This window comes from Chinchilla lanigera, unplaced genomic scaffold (assembly GCF_000276665.1).
Source record: "Chinchilla lanigera isolate Chin_1 unplaced genomic scaffold, ChiLan1.0 scaffold00064, whole genome shotgun sequence".
Classification (NCBI taxonomy): Eukaryota; Metazoa; Chordata; class Mammalia; order Rodentia; family Chinchillidae; genus Chinchilla; species Chinchilla lanigera.
Genome location: NW_004955465.1, coordinates 1,528,122 through 1,553,860, shown reverse-complemented (window position 1 = coordinate 1,553,860; position 25,739 = coordinate 1,528,122). Strand labels below are relative to the sequence as shown.

Genomic DNA, 25,739 nt, shown 5'->3' with positions numbered 1-25,739 from the left:
TCTGACCTAGGAGTAGCCAAATCCTGGGCTGGCAGCTTTATTTTCTGTCTCCCTTTCCACTGGGCACACTCACTAGTTGGCCCAATACCAGAATTGTCTTTCTACAGTTCTTTTCTTTCCAAAAACACCTCGTCCCTTGAGTCTTCTCAGAGTTTTAGGTCTCCAGAGTATGGCAGGAAGCATCTGGTCTGAGCCCATCCCCAGAGCTCTTCCTACTCTCATGTGCCTCGGAGCCACATGGAACTCTCCAGGCACAGAGGCTCCCTTCTGACTTGCCCAAAGCACACAGTTAAACCTGTTTCCCTCAGGAAGTGCTCCACTAGAGGACGGAAGTATCAAGAGACCATGAAAATAAAGAGGCAAATATATGCATATATAACAAGAAACCTTTTTATCATATGATAAATTAAATTTAAAGATCAAGGATCAGCTTAGTGGGCCAGGGATACAGCTCAGCGAGTGCAAAGTTGTGAGTTTGATTCCCAGTACCAAAAAAAAAAAAGAATCAGCTTAGAAATCAGTTTCTCTACCTCAGCTGTGCTCAGTCCACAGCAGTTTTACCCCTCCGACCAAGGAAGGACGAAGACATTTGGCAATATCCAGTGATATTCCTGGGGTCAGAACTTGGGACAAGAGGGTGAAAGGTGCTAGTGGCATCCAGATGAGTAGTCTAGGCATGCTGCTAAATATCCGAAGATATTTGGGGCTCCCACACCCACAATAATACATAATCAGGCTCAGAATGTCAGTACTGCTGAGGTTGAGTAACCCTGCTCTAAACAACACCTGAAAGGTATAACCGTCATCTCAGTAATAACAGTTGAAATATACTGTGCACAATCTACTGAGCATTTACTTAGCACAGTGCTAAACTGCACAATATTCCTGTGGAAATGACACAACCACTCCTATGCAAAGAAACTATTCTTGTACCTATTTACATAGAAGAGAACAGATTTAGAGCAGTCAAAAATTAGGTTAAAAATTGCATAGTCATCCAGTGAGTAAGTGATGTAAAGTTGAGATCCAAATTCATCTGTCTCACTTTTAACCTAAGTTCACCTGTCACCCACATTAGGGCCAATGCTCTTGTTTTAGCTGCTGCTTCTTTTAGTCCTTGTAGTTAAATGCTATCACAACTTGGGGCAGACTTAGTCCAGAACTCTGCTTATACTGCTGGAGAACTCTTGGGCTGAAGACCTGTGTATCTTATACTTAATTTACTGCTATCCAACTCAGCATAAAGTTACCTTCCTAAAGCCACAAAGCTAGTGAAGGTCTGCATTAGTCAGCTTTCCATTGCTGTAACCAAATGCCAAGTTAATCAACTTGAAAAGAGGAAAGTTTATTCTGGCTTGTGGTTTCACAGTTTCAGTCCATGGTTTATTGGCCCCATTCCTTTCAGACCTGTGGCAAGGCAGCACATCATGGCAGGGAGCATGAGGTAGCACAGAGGGGCTCACCTCATGTTTGGGAAGGACAGGAAGGGGCTGGGATCTCACTGTTGCCTTCAAGAACATGCCCCCAAGCATCATGGCTCCACCTTTCAAAGTTTACTCCACCTTTCAATAGGTGACTAATCCTTTAATCAAGGGGCCTTTGGGGGACATTCCAGATGTAACTATAGCAAAGTAGAGCTAAGATCTCCCCCACCATCATGTTCCCCCTTACACTTGCCCCTTTTTCCACCCTTCCTCCATCCCCTCATTTCCTTGTACTCCTCTTTTTCCTCTCTCCATCTCTTTCTCTGTCATCGGCCTTATTGAACCTGATTCTGTCTCTCAGAAGGCCTTGTAAAACTACACAACTGACTTCCAGTGATTTAGTTTGTGTCAGCCTGAATGCAGAGCCTGAAACAAGGGTATGGATGCAGGTTCGTAATTTAGGAGGTGATCTCAGGAAGCAAGAATGTGGTAACGTCAAGGAAAATCCCCTATAAAAGATGTGTTAGGTTACAAAGGCATCCACTGTGCAGAGTCAGGGCTCCCATCCCCTGCTTTCGATGCACACATTTCCAGGCTGCTCTTGTCCTTGGACTGAGTGAAAAAGGTCTTGGAGAAGGTGATGGAAGATGCAATGAGCACTACATGCTTGAAAAGGAATCCACTTAGGGTGTTGAGTCTGTGCTCTCATGAAACTGTCCATCCTAAAGACAGCAGAATTCAGAATAGACCTAAGAGGTGAGGATTCATTGCTTCTGAAAAGTTCACTAAGTGCAGTGGCAAAACAGCAGGCAGATAGTGATTGCTCAATGTAGATATTCTACTTCACATGTGTAGAGAACCATGTGCTGGTGTGACGAGCTGCTGTGGTATGTGGTCAGGTTGCCCTGAGCTGTGTGTGTACTGTGGACAGACTTTCTTTCTAACACACTACTCCTCTACTTGTTTTTTTTTCTTCAAAACAATGCTGGAATTATTATCTTGTTTTTTTCTATTTTCTAGGCAAATCTAATCCACAAGATGTAATCACCAAGGCTCCAAGTTGAGAAGGTTTATAAGCACTCAACTCGGAGTTGCAGGATTATGCATTTAATATCTAGAAGCCAGTGTCACGTATCAGCATGGTGTGAAGTGGCAAGGCCATGTCCAGCATGATGGCTTCCGGCTGCCTATGCCCCAGAGCAGGCCAAGAGTGAAAGGCACCGTTAGAAATGCAAACATGGGGGCTGGGGATTTAGCTCAGTGGCACAGCGCCTGCCTGGCAAGCGCAAAGTCGTGAGTTCGATTCCCAGTACCAGAAAAAAACAAAACAAAACAAAAAAAAGAAATACAAACATGGCTTGAGAGCAAGGTGATAAGGAGGTTGAAAACTGCTTGAAAAAATCTCTTACTTTGTTTTTTAAAAAATGAGCAAATAAACAAATGAATCAGCCAACCTTTACTGAGTGTGTACCATACATTAAGTCATTTAAGACCACCTTGAAAGAATGTTAAATTATTTTCAAAGCAGAATAGTATATACTTTAGGAAAAATAGAGGAAGTGGGTGGGAAGAACTACACAAGAACCTTCTGGGCAGCTGGCAGTCTTTATTTCTTATTTCTAGGTGGGGCTACATAGATATACCCTTTTTAACAAGCATTACATTCATTCTTTATACGTTTTTGTAAGAGTATCCTGTTTTACAGTATAAAGAAGGCTAAACTGCTATGGGGTTATTTAGTGACTAACTGGAAAAACTATAACTTCTGAGGAGAGAATAATATATGATAAGCATCCTTAATCTCAAATCCAAAATGCTCTAAAATCCAAAAGTTTTTGAGTGCCAGAGTGACATCATGTTAGGGGTCCATATTCAAAACACAAGTGCAATAAAAATATTGTAGAAAATTATGCTCAGCCTATGTGCATATGTATATGTGTATGTGAAACATGAATGAATTTTTGTGTTGATTTGGGTTCCATCCCCAGTGTCTCACTGTGTGTGGAAAGATTCCAAAATACCCCCAGAATCTAAAACACTTCTGATCCCAGGCAGTTCAAATAAAGAATGCTCAATTCAACCTGTGCCTTGGTTACTTTTCTCTCATTGCTAAGACAAAATACCTGACACCCAAAATTAAAGAAGGAAAGGTTTATTTAGCTCACAGTTTGTGGAGGTTTCAGTCCATACTCGGCTGGCTCCAAGGCAGGGTGGCACATGGCAGAGGGCAACAACAATTTATGGTGGCGGAAAACAGCAAAAGCAGCAAAAACAAACAGAGGAGCAGCAGGAGCAAGCCTCTTTCCCTCCCTTATATTTTATGCAAGCTACCTGTCCCAGGATGGGTGTAGCACTCACACCCATAATCCCAGCATTGGACCATGGATCAATCAAAAACTCGAGAAGCCTGCTCCGTGACTGCATGAGGCTTTGAGGGGACATGCAGACACAAACTATAACAACCCGTAATAGTAAGAAACTTTTAAGCCTACATTTTACATTCTCATTTCATGCTCATACCAACTTATGAGGTACCTGCCAATATTGTTGTCCCTGTTATCAAGTAAAGGAATTCAAACAGATTAAATTTCTTGTCCCAGGTCGTGTTATATTGCTGATGCATGGTAAGATTTCTATTGAGACAGGATCATTTTACTCTTTTGAAGTGTTAGAGCTGGCCCATTGAAGTAAGATGCTCTGCAGCCTCTTAGTTATTTAAAACTTAAGGGAAGTCTGTGGTGGCTCAGTCATTCACATACTTGGCCTTAGACCTGTGGAACCTTGAAATCCAGTGTCCCAAAAACAAAGCCAGCAGCCATATTGTTTCACAGCCATTGACTTTTATCTGTAGAAACCTTTCCCTAGGCTTTGGGATTTCCCTTTAAATTAAGTCATTAGTTATTTATAGCAGCAAAAATAAGAGGCCAGTTGTTCTATCCCAAGCAGATTTTATTCAGGAAAAATTTCATGTTTAATGGGTCCAGGGTTTGGTTTCAGTTAATGTCATCCCTATCCTGTGGTAGGTCTGGTTGTTTTTTGAATCTTAGGCCCTTCTTCAATACTTATATCATATGGACATGTTTGAGAAATGGATGTTTATGAAGAATCTCAGAGAACTATTAATAAAGAGTATTAAATATCAAATTAAAATATATCCTTAGCTCTTCAAAGGCTAAAATTTGAATCTCAGTCACCACCTGACATGCTTGATTCAATCAGGTAAGTTTTAATTTGGCACCTGTTTTGTGACTAGTTAATATGTGTTGTAAGCTTCACAAAAATGTACTCTTTGGTACTGAAGATAGGATATGTGCGAATGTGTGCACGTTTTAAGTCCCACTGAGTTAGACTTTAAAAATGCATATAAAATAATTTGAAGTAATTTACCTTGCAATTTTAGCCTGCGTAGATCTCATCATTTTCTCCTTCCATTATGTTCATTAGTGATGGCAGCACTACAGCATATCCATCTGTCATCCCCAGCAATTTTAATCTCCTTTCTTAGCCAGCTTCTTTTCTACATTTTTTATTCACCCTTATCGTGTCTAGCACAGAACTCTGTATATAGTGAGCTCTCAACGGATGTCTCAAATAAATTAATGCAAACAATGGCCTGTCCATTCAACTCTTGTTTTTATGATCAAGAGCATAATTTTAAAAATTCATGTTAAACATAGACTATCATATGACTGTCTTCCTTAAACCAGTATATAGTCTTTGGTGCTGGTCCCAGAAGCTAGATGAAATGAAATAAAAAATTCAGCGTTCATCGTGTTTCCACCACTGCATTAAACTTCACAGAAATATCTTAAATATTTTGAAAATGCAAAAGTGAACTGAATATATTGATAGATTCTGTTCTTCCTTTATTTTTACTGCCCAGAAGTGCTTAGGCCTCATGAACATGAGGTAAGATTGACATGTCCTTGCCCAGTTGTGCTTGGGCGCTATGGCTTCCTTCAGTACCTTCAGAAAGACCAGAAATGTGTTGGCCTCTGGAAAGCAATGAATGAAGAAACTACTAGCTTACACAAATCTTGGTGACCTATTAATTTCTTTTTCAGCAACTCCACAAGCTCACTGCTATGCTCTCTACCCAGCCAGTGCCCTTTCTTAGAAGATCAGTATGGCTCTATGGAACAAGCATTGTTCTGCCAGAGTACTAGACTATTTCTGAGACTATTTCTGCAATTCCCTCAGCCTCAGTTGCCTCATCTGTAAAATGGGAAATATTTTATTTATAACGGTTTACAATAATGAGAGTACCAATGAGTGGAAAGGAATTCATGTGGGATAGACCCTGAACAAATATTTCTTTTCTTCTTATTGGAGGGTTTATAAGAAACATCCTCCCCTCCCTTTCTTCTCATCTCTAAGTTTTTCTTTGTGGCTGTTGTTGGTTTTTTTCCTCCTAACTTGTAGGGAACAGAATAAGATTTTTTTAAATGTCTTTTTCTCCTCAAGCATATTTTTCATGTGGTAAAGGTAGCGGATTAGGTTTTGTGTATGGTAAGAAAATCGTATGTTTCAACAAAATACCCAGAGATTGGTATCATGTCATGCATTTATGAAAATTCATTGAAATTAATTTAAATGTCTGTATTGCTTTCCCATCACGGGAACAAAATACCTAATACCCGCAAGGAAGATGTGTTAATTTTAAAGGAAGATAGGTTTAATTTTGCTCATAATTTTCAAGGGATTCAGTCTATGGTCAGCTTGCTCCAAGGAAGAAGCAGCATAGTAGGACACTGCAGAGAAATCTCCTCAGTTCATGACAACCAGGGAGTAGAAAGAGAAAGGAGGATTAGGGACAAGAATACAGGTCACACTGTAGAAACATCTCTTTAACCAGGCCTAAAAACAAATCAGATCATGAATTTATTAGTGGACTAATCCACTGATGAGTATAGCTCCCTCATGATCTGTCACCTTTCAAACACATGAGACATTTAGAGGACATTTTCAATCTAAATCAAAAGAACTGCTAACACGTTGGAAAACATCATTTGACTTTAGAATTGACTTGAGGTTTTTCATTTATAAAGTTTACCAAATTGATGATGTTTGTCACTTTTCTTATAACATGGAAGGCTACCATGTAGTATTGCACATCCTGTGCTTTTTAGCCTGTGCTATGGGTTGGATGTTTGCTGCCCAGAGGTTTGTGTACTGAAAGCTTGCTCCTCAGTGTGGTGGTGTTAAGGTGGTGGTAAGAACACAATACGTGCTTAGAAAATTAAGGGTGCTTCTCTCAGAAAGAAAGTCAGTGATGGCTCACAGAGTGAGGTAGTTCCTGAGAGAATGGGTTGTTTTAAAGAAGGGAGCCTGACCCCAGAATCTCTCTGACTTCCTGTTACACCGTGTGATCTCTTCCATACCTCCCCCTGCCATTGTGATGCTATCCATTACTAGGGCCTCACTACAGCTGAGCAGAAGCCAGTGCCAACCCTTAAGCTTCCAAACCTGTGAGCTAAAGAAACCTCTTTTCTTTATAAATACCCAACCTCAGGTATTTTATTAAAGCAAAAGAAAATGAATTAACATAGTACAAAAGTGAGTTTCCCCTAAATTAGAGGAAGGGACCACTATGAGGTGTGCAAAATGAGCCAGTGGAAGCCTTCAGGACCCCATCCGGTCCAGGATAGGTGCTAGTGAAGAATTCCTGGGGCTCCCAGACCCTGACGCTCCAGTTGGTTGTTTTTCCATGTCTGCTCCCAAGAGGTCATTTGGACCTTTGTTTGTGATGACTGTGTGAACCATGGCCTTCACAGGTTCTTCTTTAGTTGCAGGGCCTGGTCGACACTGAGCAGGCTCACAGTTCACTGAAGCTTCAGCCCCGTTGATCACAAAGGAACACTTCCAGCAAAACAGGTGTTTTTATGAAAACCTGATGGTATTCTCGTTTTTTCCTTCTCGCTCTTCCTCTTGTCATCTCCGAGGAATACAAAATTGAGAAAGCCCAAGATAAAGCAGGCTGCCAAAGGTTTGTTCTTGCCTGGAAAACACCCAAATCAAACCCACCGTTGCAGGGTACTTAGCGCCCAAGGCTTTCATGACGTCATATTACTGCGCCGCGCAGGCGCTGCAGGCGGAAGGAGAAACAGTTCCGCCATCACCTCTTAAGTCGGTGGCTGTTCCTTCACAGTCATGGCGCCCAAACTGTGGAAAGGGTTGTTAGGCCTTGGCCTCTTTGCCCTAGCCCATGCCGCCTTTTCAGCTGCGCAGCATCGTTCATATACTCGATTAACAGAAAATGAAGACGAAGCACTGCCAATGGATATAGTTCTTCAAACACTTCTGGCCTTCGCAGTTACCTGTTACGGTGTAATTGATATCGCAGGGGAATTTAAAGACATCGATACCACGTCAGAACTGAGGAATACGACATGTGACACCTTCAGGAATCACCCGTCCTTTTATATATTTAACCACCGTGGTCGAGTACTGTTCCAGCCTTCGGGTACAACAAATTCTGCAGACCAAGATGCACTTACCTCTGATACATCCTTGAAGTTACGAAAATTCAAGTGACTGCAACGTGAAGATTTTTGAAAATTGTAATGTCAAGACGGGACACAGAGCTGAATGTTGGTGTTAGGGGTGTAAAGTCCCCCACCTTCCCCCAGTCAGTATTTACATTGACTTTTCAGACCTAATTCTAAATAAAAAATATTTGGCCCCTGTTTGTACACTGTTAATAAGATTGTTAATGAGTCTTTGGATCTTCCATGTAGGAAATTTTTTCGATTTGAACCATTTGCATCTGTGGTAAAAGTCACAGTTTTGAACACATGAGAAATGCTGATGGGTTTTGTGCTTATTTATTTTCTTAGGTTTCTTTTGCACACAGTTTTTAGAATCTCTGTTCAAGTTACTGTATAACTACTACATTTCACTGACCAAATTATAGTAGAATGATCTTCAGTTCTTACCAAGTTCCAAAGTGGTGATTTGTCACGTTTTTTAATGTCTCCTAAAAAGTGGTTCTGCTTTTGCAGATATTTGCCAGTTTTTCATTTATTCATCACTTCTCACCCCACCCCCTATGCTTTAGAACATCAGCTGTCTTGTTTGATCATTTCTCTGAGATAATAGGCAGTGAGCAATATTTGTGTCAGAATTTCTCGCATTACAAATGTATTTAACAAGCTTAGCTTGCTATAAACCTACTCATATTCTCTTTGGTTAGCTGTAAGAAATTTCCCGTATTATACAGTGTAAGAATAGTTGATGATATACCAAAAAGCCACTTGTGATTTCATTATCCTGCCTATGTAGAATAGCAATGAGGGAAACTGATTTGGCCATTTTAACTTATTCAAAGTCTATTTTTTGATACATTAGCTGGGCATGGTTACACACACCTGTAATGCCAGCACTCAAGAGGCTGAGACAAAAGGATCCTGAGAGTTGAAGGCCAGCCTGGGCTACACAGTGGGTTCAAGGACAATTTGAACCACATAGTGAGACCTTATCGCCAAAAAAAAAAAAAAAAGTAAACCAGTAATTTACTGAAAATAAAAGGCATATTAATCTAAAGGCAGACTGAAAGAAATTGGGCCAAATATGTTCTAAATTCTTGAGACTAATATATTCAATTTTTTAGAAAATTAAGGTCATTTCAGAAATTGGTGTGTAGCGTCGAATTTACAGGGCTTACCGTTTTCCATCTTCACTCGCTACTGAAGGTGAAGATGTACTGAAAGTGAAGATGATACAGAGCTGAATTTTTTTAGAAATGCTAATTGTACTCTTAGGAAAGTTTAGGTAGCTTTTTGAACTGAAAAACTGCAGGAAGCTCAACTTTATTTTTGTAGATAACATTGCTTTAGTTGAATTGTGTGAGTATAAAAACAATACTTTTTGTTGAATTCTATAGTTTAAAGGGAGTAACTGTATGCAGGTTTGAAAAGGAAATATGCTTTAGGCAAATCTCATAAGCTACCCTTATACCTGATGGCAGTTTTTCCATTAGAAATGAATCTCAGCTCTTCTGTCCTGCCTGATAAGGCACAGCCAAAAGGACAAGATTCTTTTGACATTGAATTTTGTTGTTGTTTACCAGCCCAAGCTGTGTAATATTCTGCTCACTAATGAGAACAAAATTAGAATCTGTTGAGAATGTAAAATAATTTAGAAATGTGTTAAAAGTGAAAAGACAGGAATCAAAGGATAATAATGAAGTCAAAATACTGTGTGAAGCTGATGTGGTGGCACATGCCTGTATTTCCAGCACTCAGAAGGCTGAGGCAGGAGGATCGTTGTGAGTTGGAGACCAGCTTGGACTACAAAGTGAGCTCAAGGCCAGCCTGAACTGCATAGCAAGACCCTGTCTCAAAAAGACCAAAACAAAAATACTATGTGAAAAACCAGTCTCTTATATAAGGCTCATCTACCATTTCCTCGGGTTCAACTTGATTTGGGGGAGCCTCCTGTTTTCTCTTTAGGGGCAACCTTCTTTTCCTAATATGTTTTCTTAGTATTGTTACTAAGATATAATTCACATACCTTATAGTTCACCTATTTTATTTGTACAGTTAAGTGATTTTTTAAATATATCCACAAAGTTATGTGAACATAATCATAGTCAAATTTAGGACATTACTCCAAAAGGAACTCTGAACCCTATAGCAGTTGCCTCATTTCTTTCCAGTAGCCTCAGTCATAGGCAACCACTAATCTACTTTCTTTCTCTATGGATATGACTATTCTGATCACTTAATACAAGTATATTCACTTGGGAGGCTGAGGCAGGAGGATCACCATGAGATCAAGGCCAGCCTAAAGTACATAGCAAGACCCTGCCTCAAAAAAACTTATATATATATATATATTCATTTTCATATTCATATAGTATCTACTGTTTTGTGAGTCAGTTCCCAAATAGGATTTTCTATGTATAGTACAAAGTTCTCACTTTGAGAACTTATTACAATGAAAGGAAGTGAATGGTAATCAGTAGACTTAAGAGGGAATAATGGGTACCTCATAGGCTTCTTACTGAATCTTTTGCTGAATAGTTTTTCCTCACAGGCAAACATTCATGATATAGTACTGCTTATAATATTTTAATGAGTCTCTAGAACAGAGTCTGAAATCTTTTACTGCCCAGTTAGGAAAGTCCTGCTTTTTAAAAATGACACCAAATAATTTGGCAATTAATTGACATAGCACTTTTCCTGTGTAACATAGCAGCCCCTATAACTTGAGCCAGTTGAGAGCCCCAAATTTCTTAAATTTACACCGGTGACTTTCTGTTGTCTGTTTCAAGTGCACACCTTAGGGCTGTAGATGATTTAAGTGTGTTGCAACAGTGCTAAATGTATTAAGTATGAAATTTTATTTATAGCACTGTAACATAGTCCTTCACAGCATAGTTACAAAAGTATAGTGACTGAACTAAGTAAGCCTGCAGTTAACTCGGATTTCAGTAACAATTCACACATACAATAAGTGTGCATCAATCAAAGTTCTCTAGAATACAAGACTTACTGCTTAATATTAAGGGAACCAAATACTAGGTATGGGCCAGTGGCACCACGGCAGAAAATGGAGATCAGTGAGTTGGAGACTTACGCTCTGTACTCCCTAATACCTGTTTCCTAAGTATGGTAGCTTATTTTTGAGTGTCCTGACAGCATCTTCCTGCTTGTATGTGGCCCGCTTCCATAATGTATTGAGCAGTGTTGTTTGTAGGAGTATCGATGCCTATGACACCAAGATAAACACATTTTTGGGGATGTTTCCTCTCTTGACTTGTCCAATAGATGATTGTCTCACCCTTAAAAGCAAAATCCCACAGTCTAATTATGGAGTTGCTTCCTGACAATGTATCCTGCTCAATGCAGTGCTTAGTGAGGGAGCCTGTGGGCACACAGCCCATCTCTCCTCCTAGTTCCGGTTTCATCGTGTTTCTGGACAGTGCTTCTTCTTCTCCTTGGAGAAACACTTCCGCTTGCTAGAGGCTCAAGGGTTTACAGATCCTTTATTAATTGGTACCACATAGAAAAGCTGAATACAGAAATGTACTAAAGGTTTCTCTCCTGGTCTGCAACTTCTTCTGAACTACCTTCCTCCCTCTCTCCCTTCCATCCTTGATAAAACATTCCATTAAATAGACTGGGAAAACACAAGCCCCAGCATGCCTGAGTCATGAGGTGTCCTGCTGAGACCCCATAAACCCAACTGCTGAGACAGGACTTCTTGGCATGGGGCTAAGAGGAAAATCATGATCTCAAGTGACTTGAACACAAACTTAAGGAGGTCTCACTGCCAAGACAATACTGGCCTGTTCCTCCTCTCCAGGTGATTTAGAGGGGGCTTGTGGTGAGGTGGGCTGGTTTTTCTTCATGGTAGCCACCAAGTGTAGTGCTTCCTTCTTCTGCACCTGTTGTGTTCCTCTTTTATGTCATTCTGAGGACATACATGGTGGTACAGAGGGCAGGATCCTTCCTTCCTTACCCACCAAGACTCCTTTGTGGGAAATCAGGCTGTAGGGAAATGCAAGGGATCATGAGGACTCAACAGAGACCTTGTTCTTGATGTTACTGAGAGTGCATTTGCCACTCTGGGGTAAAAGTTTTACCTAGTATTGTGCCATGTGATGTCACTCTTCCTTCATACTTTGATAGGTCAATTCAGAGACGAGTATAATTTGCTGGAATGAACTAGCAATAGATTCAGTAGGAGAAAAGATACACATATCTATTAAAATGCATAGAGATGATCACGAAGTATAACTGCCCACTAGCCCAAAATGATTCAGAAGCTTTTATAGAGTCAGGTGTGGTGGTACATGCCTGTATTCCTAGCTATTCAGGAGGCTGGGGCAGGAAAGTTGCTTGAGCTAAGAATCTGGGACCAACCTAAGCAAGGCAGAAAGACCTTTCCTAATTAAAAAAAAAAAAAAAAAAGAAGGAAAGAAGGAGCAGCTTATACCTTTTTCCATAAGGGAGGGAAAGAATGGAAATGCATATAATTTTGAGGACTGATAAATGTTTTTCAGGAAAATGATTAAATTCAGGGGGCAGGTATTTATGTGAAATCAAAAGACAGTGAGAAAGCCCAACCAGGTGTGTTTGCATTCCTGTTTTCCTTTCTGGGATAGATAATGAGATATCAGGGTAAGGGTGGAAGGCAACTGGGTTCTCTTAATGCAAATAAAGCCCTTCCCTGGGGCTGGGGATTTAGCTCAGCGGCACAGCACTTGCCTGGCAAGCATGAGGTCGTAAGTTCAAGTCCCAGTACCAGGGGAAAAAAAGAAAGCCCTTCCCTGCTGTTGATCTGAGGCAGCCTCTAAGCCAAAGGCCTCGCCCCATGCAGAGCCTCAGTCTTTGGGGCATGGTTTTCTGAGCTGAGTACTGGCTACTGGGAGCCCCAGCTGACCAAATTCAGTGAGTCAAATCTTGGTGAGCAAAGGGCAGTAAGCACAACCAGAAGATAAAGGGTTAGAGAGAAGTCTGTTATTTGCAGCAGATCAAGAGAGTTCTGGAGATTCTTCTCAAACCAAAGGGCTTCTGTTGGGGAAATTAAACATATTGATAGAGGAAGGATTCAGCATCACATTAGTTCAAGGTCATGTTTAAACAAAACGGTGGACACAAACCCCACTGGATGGAGAATTTCATGTTATGATGAGAAAAGTTTATTCCTGGTCACCTAAAAAGAATAAGACAATGACTCAATGAATTGATTCCTTGTAAGTTTCTCAGAGAGGGGATTTACCTAAAACACACACACACACACACACACACACACACACACACACACACACAACTTTGAAAGTACCTTAAGAGTCACTTAAAGGTGCAGCAACCCCCTGTAAGTATAGGAGCTTACCACTAAAATTGCCTGCCTAACAGCTAACAACCCCCCTACCAACATTTCACTTCTCATTCTTAAAGGGCTTAAGGAGGTAATCTAAAACTATTTCCTGTTGAACAAGCATGGTATGGCTTGTGTCTACATGCACCTCCAAAGCCTCACGCAGTCATAGGTGGGGCTTAGAGTGTGTGATGCTCGGATTAAGGGTGTGTGATTATTAAATCAATCCTCTGATTGATCTGCATCTACCCTAACCCCAGTAGCCTAGGTCGATATATGAAAGGAACAGAAAGAAGCTGCTAAGCTTTCTTCAACTTGCTGCTTGCTGCCTTATGCCTGCGCTGCTTTGCCATGGACTCTCTCTCCTCTGTGATGCCCCTCTGCTGTGCCACCCTGCCCTAGAGCCGCCCCCAACTATGGACTGAAACCTCTACAAACTGTGAGCCAAATAAACCTTTTCTCTTTCAACTTGGGGTGTCCAGTGTTTTGTCTCAGCAATGAGAAAAGTAACTAAAATGAGGAGTAAGGTATCTTCCTTACCTTAGTTAGAGGAGTGAAATTCTCTTGATGCCAAAGCAAGATAGGTGTTAGGATCACCAGGGGTAGTCTGTAACACTATAATTTGAATTCCTTTTTCACTAGCTGTACTGCAACAAATCACAAATAAGATCAGTAAAATTGACGTTACTAATTTAAGTAACTCAGAAAATATAGAGTTAATGCCCCAGACCAGCAGTGATGAACATATGGTACACATGCTGCAGCAGACTGTTTATATCACTGAAAGCTCTAAAAGGGTCTCCCTCAGTGCCCTAGAGAATCCAGGCCAAAACACAGTGAAGCAAACAGGCCAGCTAAAGAGTAAGACAGAAAGGTTATAGTTATTTTATTGTACTTACAGTAGTATGCAGGTCCCACTAGTTATAATGCATTGCACTGAAAATGATTTCAAGATTCTGGTAAGACAAAACAACAGCATATTCAGATAGATCAAAACTGTACAAGTGAACAGACCAACGAGAAGAGGAGGACAAAAGCAGTCATTCATAGCTTGGCACTACATTCTTGTTTGACCTTACTGTCAGTATGAGTCTTGTTCTCACTCACAGGAATAGGCATTTCTAGGCTCACCAGAGTCTTTTGGTTCCTGTGCTTGCTTGACTTTGATATGATGAACACAAGGAGTTAGATCCGTGGTGCCTTTTTTCTTTTTCCCAGGTTGCTTGGAGCAGAAGGGAGGGTGACTGCTAACAGGGTAGCTTGCCTCCTCATTTTTTAATCTTGCTTCATTTCAGTCACACACAACCTCTGTTGTTGAAAACCTTAAAGACAGTCTCCAGAAGTTGAGAAAGGTTAGATTCTGTCACAGCCAGTCTCCGAAGTTTCTTCTGGGTATGAAGTAGGTTCCCAAGACTCTGGCTGCTGCCCTTCATAAACATTCTTTGACTTGCTCAAACCTTTAGTTTGTCCCTTTCTTCCAGTCATTCTACTCTTAGACAGAAAATCTTATTTTAGCATTCAAAACGCTTTCCAAAACATTTGGAAAATGTCCAGAACCATTTTCATACTTATAACTGTCTTCATATCATGCTTTTCTCCTACCTACTGATTCCTTTATGTCTTGTTTCCATCCTTAAGTTTACATTTTGAAACTCTCTGTACAAAATTTCTGAGTTTAGGTGCATACTAATTAGACTTTTAACTGTTTGTCACATGGCCTGCTGGTGAAGATCCAAGAAGAATGTAATCTCAAACTGGTTTTTTTATATCAAAAATTCACAAAAATACTTTTATTAATAAACCCAAATGTACTATCTATTTATAGAACTTAAGAACCAAGAGTAGTTAGGTTTATATTTAGCAACTGATGTTTCAGTATTTCAACTTACTTAGAAATGACTCTGAGTTTTGGCTCTATCACATACATAACTTTCAAACTTTATGTGAAGAACATACATATAAACACTCCATTTACATTTACCTAATTTATTTTTGTCACTTATTCCCAAATTACTCATGAAAACTGAGTTATGAAACAAGCATATTCATCACTCTAGGCTAGTTCTTTGTCAAAAATACAAATAAATGAAACCTAAACATTGCTGTACTTGACACATAGAATATAGAGTAGAACCGGTGGTATGGCTTGTGTCTAGGTATCCCCAAAAGCCTCATGGAGTCATAGGTGGGACTTTTTCAGAGGTGGCTGCATCTAGAGTGTATGATGCTGGGATTAAGGGTGTGTGATTACTAGATCAGTCCACTGATTGGTTTGCACCCACCCTAATCCCAGTAGACTAAATATAGTATAAAAGGGGCAGAAAGATGCTGTTAAGGCCCCTTGCTTACTTTGCTACCTTTTGTCCACCATGAACTGTTTCTCCTCTGTGAGGCCCCTCTGCCATACCACCCTGCCTTGGAGCCAGCTGACTATGGCTTGACCCTTTTCCGACTTTTGGGCCAATTAACCGTTTTTTCCTTTACTTTTGGGCTTCGTTTTTTTTTTTTCGGCACCAGGAAAGTTACTAAGACAGCCAGTGAAGTAGGCTCCAAGATGGCCCTTCCTTTTCTCCGGGTGTGACCCATTTCTGGCAGTGTAGGAAAGCCGTCCTACCTGTTGCCTGTCCTGTTGAAAGCAGGGTAGCAAAAGCTCACAGTGATCTGGACTGGTTCCTGGTGACTTTCTCTGAAGGGTTTTATCTAAAACAAAACTTTGGAAGCATGTTGAGTCATTTAAAGCACATGGAAGAAGGTCTAGCAGAAGACATAGCTGGCCTGAGTTCTGCACCCAGATTTGTCCCTTAATAACTGGATGATCTTGGGAGATTTGCTTAACCGTTCTGTGATTCAGTTTCCTCCTCTGTAAAATTGGACTAGTAGTACTGTTATTGAGCAGGGACTCACTGCCCAGTGCATGTAGAAGTTAATACTACATTCCTGAGTTTTTGCGAAAAGAAAGTTTAATGACATGGTCAACTGGCAAGGAGGCCAGCAACTAAAAAAGAAGCTCGTGTCTGCTTTTCCAGTTGGCTGGTAGTAGGGGAATTGAGAGGAGGAAAGAGGGGTGGTGTTCTTTGTTGGGAGGGTGGGAGTTGGGAGAGCTCATACAGTTCTTTGTCCCAGTGCCAATGGTCATTATGACTTTTCACAGGTTGTATATTTCTTTTCAAGGGAGTTATCATGTTCTCAGAAATTTTGGGCTTCTGCTTTCAAAAGGTCATTCACTGGTCAGGCTGGCTTCCTCCAGCCTTCATGTCCATTCATGAAAACCTGGTTCCAAATCAGTCTTGAGTGGATTTTTGAGTCTTTTCCTGAAAAACAGCTTGAGTGTTGCTATAATTAAGGAATTTCTATCTGGCTGTGCCCAAGACTTAGCAAAGTTCAGTACCTCCTTCGCAAGTTATTTATACAGGAAAATCTGTACAGCAGTATGATGTGTAGTGCCATAGTATATTGTTGATCATATATGTCATAGTTCATTTTCTGATACTGTAAGAAAATACTGAGAGTGAGTGATTAATAAAGGGTAGGAATTTATTTAGCTCACAATCCTGGAGGGTGGGAAGTCCATGAGAATGGCTCCAGCATCTGCCCAGGGCCTTCAGGCTGTACAATATGGCAGAGGGCTTTATACGGCAAGACAGAGAAAACTGCTAGCTCAGGCTTCTCTTCTTCTTCCTCTTCTTCTTCCTCTTCCAAAGCCACTAATGCTATCTTGGGAGTCCCATCCTTGTAACTTCATCAAACCCCAATTACCTCCCACAGCCCCCACTTTCAAATACCATTGACACAAATTTGGTGATTTTTCTCTAACCCATGAACTATTGGGAAAACATTCAAATCGTAGCAATATATAATAATGATATAACTATGATATGTAATACTGTGGTTAGCTATTAGACTATAGTTCATAGGATATTGACATTAGCATAGCTGTTTTTTAAATTTCAGTGCTATAGGGCCTCACATGCTGATTTGGTGACTGTAACTTCATTCTGTAAATAGTAGGGAGACACAAAAGGGGCTCAAGGTACATTTTATATGATTTTATTGTGGGTTAGCCATTTGTAGCACCTCCTTCACAAGTTATTTGTGTAGTAACTATTGTAATATGTCATGGCAGCAGTGTGAAAGCTGGGTAGGAACAGTAACAGTGGTGACAGGGAGACAGCAGATGCCTCATTCCGTCCAAACAGGGACTCACTCAGGACGACGGCAGTCTGCCTGGGACGGAAGGCTGGGTATGAAGTACTGATCATATGAACCAGGTGTCACAGTGATTCCCTGAGGGCAGCAGGATTCCAACTGCCTATCATGCAACAGAAAGTTCAAGACCACACTGTGGATGGATGGATGGATGGATGGATGGATGGATGGATGGATGAATGGATGGATGGATGGATAGGTGGATGGATAGATGGATAGATAGATGGATGGATAGATGGATAGATACATGGATGGATAGATGGATAGATGGATGGACAGACAGATACATGGGTAGATGCATTAGATGCATGCATAAAAATATGTATGCATACACACCTTGTGAGCAGTATTATGGTCTGTCACATATTTATGATGTGATTGCATTTGCCTCTGCGTGGTAGTGGAGCAATCTGTTCCTAAGCCCTCCAGCCACCATTCTTTAAGAAGGTCTAATCCTAATTCTTGTTGGCTACTTGCCAGCGTTTTCTAAATGGTAAACAAGCCAATGAAAAGTAAAATCAGGTTTTTAAAAACAAAACGCTTTTAATATTTTCAGTATGCAAGTACTTCATGCTGTACAATTAGGTGTCTTGTGTTTTCTGGAGTTATTTTTAATTAGGGTTGCATAACCTGCTACTGATTAAACCTCCAAATACACAGGCAGTTTATGTCTGTGATTAGACAAAGTTGAACTCTCCCAAAGGAAGAGAAGGTGAGGTGAGCTTCCTCCACACCTGGCCTCAGGAGAGCTTTGTCATCACCATTAGAAGCAAAGCTTTCAAGATATGTGTGAACATCAGCACTGTGCTTGCAGGTTAAGACAGCCCTTGTAGGTGAGGACATCCTGACAGTGTCAGTCTACTGATCCTTTGTCTTAGCCCAGTACAATGCTTATTAGCTGGAGACGTGCTAACTTATTTATCAAACCGGTAAGAATTAGGCTGACAGTTGTTGAAAATGGGGGATGAGTAAATGAGATACATTGTTTTCATCTCCCTCCACTTAAAAACATACATCTTCCATGGTTTAAAAAAATTTTAGGCCAGGTATGGAGGAGGAAGCCAGGTGAACCAGGTGTCACAGTGATTCTCTGAGCACTTGGGAGGCTGAGGCAGGAGGATCACTGTGAGTTCAGGGCCAGGCTAGATTATATAGTGAGACCCTGTCTCCAAAAAAAAAAAAAGTTTAAATACAATAATACTTTTAGAAATTGAAGATGCTGTGAGGAACCATTGCCCAGATAATATGTGGTTCACTGTGAAGGTTGTGGGAAAGAGCCCTAGCCCATCCACCTGGATGTTCCTAGCATTAGTCTGACTCCATAGTTAAAGTCATCGTTCTTTTAAGACGAAACAGGAATTATTGTTTGTGAGTTTTCACAGCATCCTACAAAGTCCTAAACAGATAATAGCTTCTATTAGGTGCTTTTTTCTTCTTTCATTTTGTTAGTAAGCACCTTTCCCAGAAACCAGGGAGGGAGTGTCCCAGGAATGGCTCACAAGATGAATTTGCAAGTACTCATTTAAAAAGATCAAGAATGTAGTAAATGTCCCAAATATCATGGCTCCCAGAATTTGGAAGGAGAAAAGGATCCTAGAGAAGTGAAATAATAAAGAATTGTTTGACTGCAAAAGTAAAAGTGTTTCTTATTTCATTCTCCCTACAACCAGCTCAGCCTCTATCCTGATATAGGCACTGATTTCAAAGAGAATCTCATTCTCTTTCGGTTGAGGGGTCAGAGCAGAGCTGAGTTCCTCAGGGATCAGATTTTATAGTGGGAATATTTTCAGAGATTCTTGAGGAAATCCAGATCTACATGTTCTTCCACTTGGGAGGATGGTTAGCTCTGAATAAAGCTTTCGTGGGAATATAAATGAAGGAGGAGAACAGCAAGAATCTTAACAGTAGGTCCCTTTCTTTCACCCAGGTGCAAAGCAATTAAACATTTAAAGGCTTATAATGAGCATATGTCTCAAAATGAGAACCGGAAGGCCACTTGCATTTCAATCCTACAGCCAGCTCCATAGAGAGAAAATGAAGGTCATTTGTATCCTCCATGAAATTAGTAGATGTTGTTCATTCTTCCTAATTTAAGGTGGAAGGTACAGGTAGGGTGTTGTCATTGTTGTGAATCCCTAAAATTCTGACAATAGTATAAGCATCTGTAACCATTACTCATAAACATAGAACAGTAACAATTTGAAATCAAGAAAATGTTAATGAGTTTTGTAACTATCTGTTGCTACTACTGCTGGTGGGACCTGTCACATCCTTTCATTACCTAGGACCCATGCAAAGCAAGAGGCACCTGCATTCAGGCCCTCACAGTGGTATGTGGTGTGAGGCAGGGGTTGGGCTCAGACTGTCCTGAGGGGCACATCTCGGTCAGCATTCCCTCGTGGTAACAAATACCTGAGGCAATCAGCTCATAAAGAGAAAAGGTGAATCTGGTCTCACAGTTTTGGAGATGCCAATCTGTGATTAGTCAGGAGCATGTGGCAGAGAAAAACCATGCACCGTACAAGTCAGGGAGCAAAGAAAAGAAGAGAAGGGGCTGGAGTCCCACAGTACCTTATGAAGACATGTCCTCAAAGGCCTAAAGACCTTCCACTAGGCCCTGCATCTCAGTGGTTCTACTGTCATCCAACAGTGCCGTCCTAGGATCCAAGGCTTTCTTTAACACGAAGGCCTTCAAGGGACATTGAAGATCCAAACTTTAATAGGGTGGAGTTATAAATTTCTGGTTTGAAGATGAATCACTCCATCAAGTCAGACATTGCAGGTTTCAGCAGGACATTGAGCTTGCTTTTTTAACCAGAGTAGGAACAGATCCTCCCATACTCAAGCAATCCAAGGAAGCAGAGCACCAGTGCTGAGTTAAGATTCTCATCGAGCAGATCCAGGAGGACTGGGGCTGTTGTGCCAGACAGAGCTCATCTATGAGCAGGGCTCCAGAATGTGTGCCAGATTCCCTCTCTGTACCTGTTTGCCAGAAAAACACCACTGGTCCTCCTATGTTGATGTTGGCCCAAGGCAGCTTCTCCAGTGGACTTGGAAGTACCATGAATACAACTTCCCAGATCCTAGGATTCCCCACTAAGTGGTGTTCCCTGGGCTTCGTGTCATGAAAGGCAGTCACATCTGTTTCCATTTATTTTCTGAAACATAGTGATAAAATCATTACGTAAGTATGCTGTCTAAAATGTGAAACCATTTGAGAACGTTTAAGTCTACATGCACAGTGCCCAGTGGTCATCCAGTGAGCAGGCTCTCCTGAGTGGATCATTTGTGCAGTTTATTGTTCACTGGTACGCTGCTTGCCTGTGGGCATGTTGGCCACTATATAGGTCAGGACTGTTTTTAGTATCTGACTCTCTTTTTCCTCCTCCTCCTAAAGCGCCCATAAAATGATATACACCCACAGGAGTGAGAAGAGACTAATGCAGAGAGTAACTCCAAGGGACTTTCAAAGCTGGGAAGCAGACAAATTGCCTGAGCAGCTGCCAAAGTTGAAAATGAACTGCAAATGGTGGGGAAGCCAAGGGCCAGACCTAGACTACTGATCATCAGCTGTGACTGCTTCCTGCTGAGCTGTAATTTTATATGGTCTGAGGTGGGATTTTCTTGAAAATTCTTCCATATCTGCTCGTTTTAGTTCCAATTTGTATTGTGAAATTGCAACTTGCAGAGACAGCACTCCGTTGCGCTCTCTCTCTCTTTTTAACTTGATTTTTCTCCATTTTTAAGATCAGGAGCTTTTTGAGGTTGTTCTAATTAACCTTTTGGTCACTTTTAATGCTACCTTGGATGACAGAAGCCCACTGAAACGTAATGTATAATGGCTTCTCCTAGTACTTTGTCTTCTGCCCACAAAGCAAGAAAGATATTATTCCTAAAATGGCATGCAAGTTTCACTCTATATTAAAGGATTTAAGTTAGAAACCCCCTATAGCTAGTGTCGTATTCCTTGTGATTTGGAAATATTATGCTGAACATGGTCCACCACCGGTAATGACCCTTTATAGGAAGATGTAGCCCCATGGAAGATGTCCAGGCTGTGCATCTGTGCTTGGCCAACATTTGGTATTAAGATTAAGAATTTTAAAATATTTTAAAATATTTATCTTATTCAAAGGAGATTTTCTTCTTGAGACTCAAACCAAAGTACCATACAAGAAGGAAAAAAATGATTCAAATGATATGACTAAATTGTCTCTGTGTGTGAATTAGAATTTATCACTCAATCCACTTACTGATGAAGATACTTCATTGCTTTTTTGTTTAATTAACAGTAAACAACAATGCATCTGGAATTTCCTAAGTGCCAAATGAATGTTTTGGAGAAGCAGAAGGAAAAAAAAAAAAGGATGAAATTTACTAATTTCTTAAAATTCACAGGAAATGTAGATAATGGTTATGTACTGTGCATGTCAAAAACCTAGAAAAAAAAGGATTTTGCATGTTTTCACCATAAAAGTATGCTAGGTGGTTGAGAAGACAGATAAGAGGAATGATCGAAATGTGCACTGAATACTTAAATTTTAAAAATTTGTTGTGGTCAAAGGCACATTGCTATTAATTCCCCTCAACATAGTCCCCTTCACTTCAAATACGTGTCCCATCATTGTCAAAGTCCCGTCTTTGCCCCTTTTTGAAGCAGCCTATAGTTTGCATTTATGACAGTTTCTGTCAGATGAAACGATTGGCATGTCTACATTCACTATATCACTTTATCTGGCACTGTGCAGCTTCTGGTTGTTCCCCAAAGACAAAATGGCCGTGAAAGGTAGACATTTCAGGACATCGCAGCAGCCACAACAGTGCAAGTGAAGACACTCACGGAAGAGGATTCCAGAACTACTTCAGAAAGTAGTAAGAACAATGAAATAAGTGTGTTTGAAATGGGGAGAGCATTCTGAGAGGGACTGAGAGCACTGTGTCTTTCATTGTAATAACTTTTTAATTTTAAGCATTCACCATAGTTTTGGATTACATCCCATCTTTGATTTTTAAAATTATATATAGATACATGTATGTATGTGTATCAGCATCACATGGTTTTCCATGAATATGTACAATTTCATGTTTTTATATGTCAGTTAAAATAACTTTTAAGAATGTGCAACTTTTAAAGAATAACAAGTAAGATGAGATCCCAGCTGTTGATTCTTTGAAGTGTGACCCATGCAGTGTGTTTTGTTCCTGAACTCTCTGTCTGAACCTATGTCTTCGAGATTTCTACCTACTTTCTCTTCCAGTAGATTTAGTGTTTCTATTTTAAACCACAGAAGTCCATGATCTGTTCCTTGCTAACAGAAACCTGCTCAGTGCTGGGGGAAGCTCTGCAAGTTAGCGGAGTGACCAAGTAGTTCAGCCCGAGACTGAGCCCTTCCCAGTAAAGAGAGGAATGACCTAGGCCCAAAATTCTTCACAAGGAAGTGAAGACCTACAGATGCGTGAGAGATGAACATGTGAACACTTAGTTGCATGTAAAGTGGTAACTTTTGAAAATGTGACAAGGAAAGAAAGAAGGGAATTGGATAGAGAAGTGGTGAGGAAGACACAAGTTCATTTAACAAGGTCAGTTTATATAGATTTCCCTCCACTGCCATTTCCCATCACTGGTAAGGATGTTACTTTCTTTCTGGTGTAAGGAGGGCATTTTTCACATGGGAATTTCATCTCCTGCTTTCAAGAAACCGCAGGAGGGTCCAGGTGGTCTTCATGTACCTGCTGTTTTTCAAAAGCTTTTGACCCAGAATAATTGCTAGGGGGGAGCTATGGTAGAGCTCAGTGCCAGAGCCCTTCACTAACATACATGGAGGCCCCAGCTTTAATTCTCAGTCCCAACAAAAAAAACAGAAAATAAATAAAAGATACTTAGAATTTGGGGGGGTCTGATTTTTTTCAATTCTTTATATGCTCTAGATATAAGTCCTTTCTCTGAGGGTCAATTAGCTAAAAAAAATTTTCCCACTCTGTGGATTGTCTTTCCAATCTGTTGGATTGTCTTTTGATGTGCAGAAGCTTTTTAGTAAGATGAGATCCCAGCTGTTGATTCTTTGAAGTGTGACCCATGCAGTCTGTGTTTTGTTCATGAACTCTCTGCCTGCCCCTATGTCTTCAAGATTTCTACCTACTTTCTCTTCCAGTAGATTTAGTGTTTCTATTTTAATATTTAGATCTTTAATCCGCTTTGACTTTAGTGCGTGGTGATAGACATGGGTCTAGTTTTAGTCTTTGGCATGTGGAAAGCCAGTTTTTCCAGCACCATTTATTAAAAAGACTTATCTTTCTTCCCGTGAATATGTTTGGCCCCTTTGTCAAAGGTGGCTGAGTGTGTTTAGAGTTGTTTCTGCATCTTCTAATATGTTCCACTAATCCTCATGTCTGTTTTTCTGCCAGTGCCATGCTGATTTTATCACAGTAGCTTTGTAGTATAATTTCAATTTCACTTTCATTGTACTATAGCTTTGTAGTATAATTCACTATTGAGAGACAATAATGATTGTCAGTTAAGCTGCTATAAACATTTCCTGCTAATATATGTTTTTATTTACTTGGATAAGTACCTAGGGATGGACTTGCTGGGTAAGGGCATACTTACTTTTATAAATTAAAATAATACATATAAAGAAAATAAAAGAGAAATAGGAAGTAGGGAGTCCAAATAATTCCCCAAAGTCTCTATTCCATTGTTTCAAAAATATTCCAATATATATGCTAATTTTTGCATTTACACTGCTAGTTTATCTTAGTTCATTAAAAAGAAGTTTGTGCTTTATCTGTTTGTCTCTTTTTTGTGAGAGTCTTTTTAGTCTATGACCTGAACTCTGAGTAACATTTTGTCCATTCTTTTAAGATTATGATACATGTTGTATTAACTGTTCTTGTTCTCCAAATATTTCATTGTAAAATTTTATTTTTTCTTGGAGGAAGAGTGCTTTTAAATATTTATTAATATGTACGTATATTACATTAAAATAAAAAATGCCAAATTATTTTTCAAAAAACAGGAGAGAGACTCAGTATGCTAGAGCAGCATATTTGGGAGTGACCTGTTCTTAAGTCCTTCCACCTTGACCTGGGTCTCTGGATGCCCAGCCGAGTGATGAGAAACATGCTTCCGTGTTCTTGTTTGTCTTTTCAATCTGTGATAGGGACTATAGCTAGGGATGCAAAGTCTTTTTAAATGTTGTATCCATATACAATTGACATTGTTTCTAATGAATCATATGGAAGATGGCTGCAGAAGTAAATCAGTTGACTAGAAGTTTTTAGGTTTTCCCAGATACTGATTATCTGGACAAATTTTAACACTTAACCACTGGAAAGTTCCTTTTTCCTTTCCCATGTTCCCCACCTGACTTGTCTATCAAAGGTCCATATGAAATGCCTACCAGAGCACGCAGGGTGAAGGAGCATGGTGTAGCACATGCCAGCCTGCATCTCACAGAGTTGGGGCTCACTCGTGACGTGGTTGCTGGAGTCTGCTTCTGACCTCAGCAGACACTTTGCTGCAGGATAAGCTTGAACACATGTGTCCCTGGAACCTCTGTCGGCCTTGTTTCACTGAAAGTTGGAATAGAAAATCCTTGGCTTCTGACCCAGTCATAAAATACCTGATACCCTATCCCTTTGGTACTTACTGTATGCAATAAGGAAACAAGTACTATTTATAACTTACAGAAAGAATTTAAAGTGATGTTATGTTTAAAAATATAGGCCTGGAGATACAGCTCAGTGGCACAAGTGCCTGCCTGGCAAGCATAAGTTCCTAAGTTCAATTCCCAGTACAAAAAAAATATGTATATATATATACACACACACACACATATACACATGTATCACTAATGTTATCCGTTGTAGATGGTAAAGTATGCTTGATGATTATGATTTTTTTTTCTGTAATAGACTTGGCCTGGTCTAGTACAGACCATTGGTTGGTTTGGGTGGTTTATGAGAATTATGGCTTGTCTGTGGCCATACTACCCTGAACGCGCCCGATCTCATCTGATCTTGGAAGCTAAGTAGGGTCGGGCCTGGTTAGTACTTAGATGGGAAGAATGCTGACTTAACTTTTGAAGCCCTATTTACATTCCCTCATGTTTGACCAAAGAATATATCATCAAGAATTCAGAGGCCATATGGGACTCCCAGCATATCCACTTAACTCTCCATGTGATTTATGTTATTTTTCTTCATTATGGTACTAAAATCATGCTTAATTAAGCATTAGGAAATTAAGTGTTATGTTCTTTACAAGGAAGAGGAAAGAAAGAA

At 40.2% G+C, this 25,739-nt stretch overlaps 1 protein-coding gene and 1 pseudogene across 1 annotated transcript in view; both read left to right on the top strand.

The window, feature by feature from the left end:
* Positions 1-8,116, top strand: part of LOC106146251 — a 63,244-nt pseudogene extending 55,128 nt beyond the window's left edge.
* Positions 1-25,739, top strand: part of Phactr1 (phosphatase and actin regulator 1) — a 520,403-nt gene that overhangs the window by 361,960 nt on the left and 132,704 nt on the right. The window lies entirely within an intron of this gene.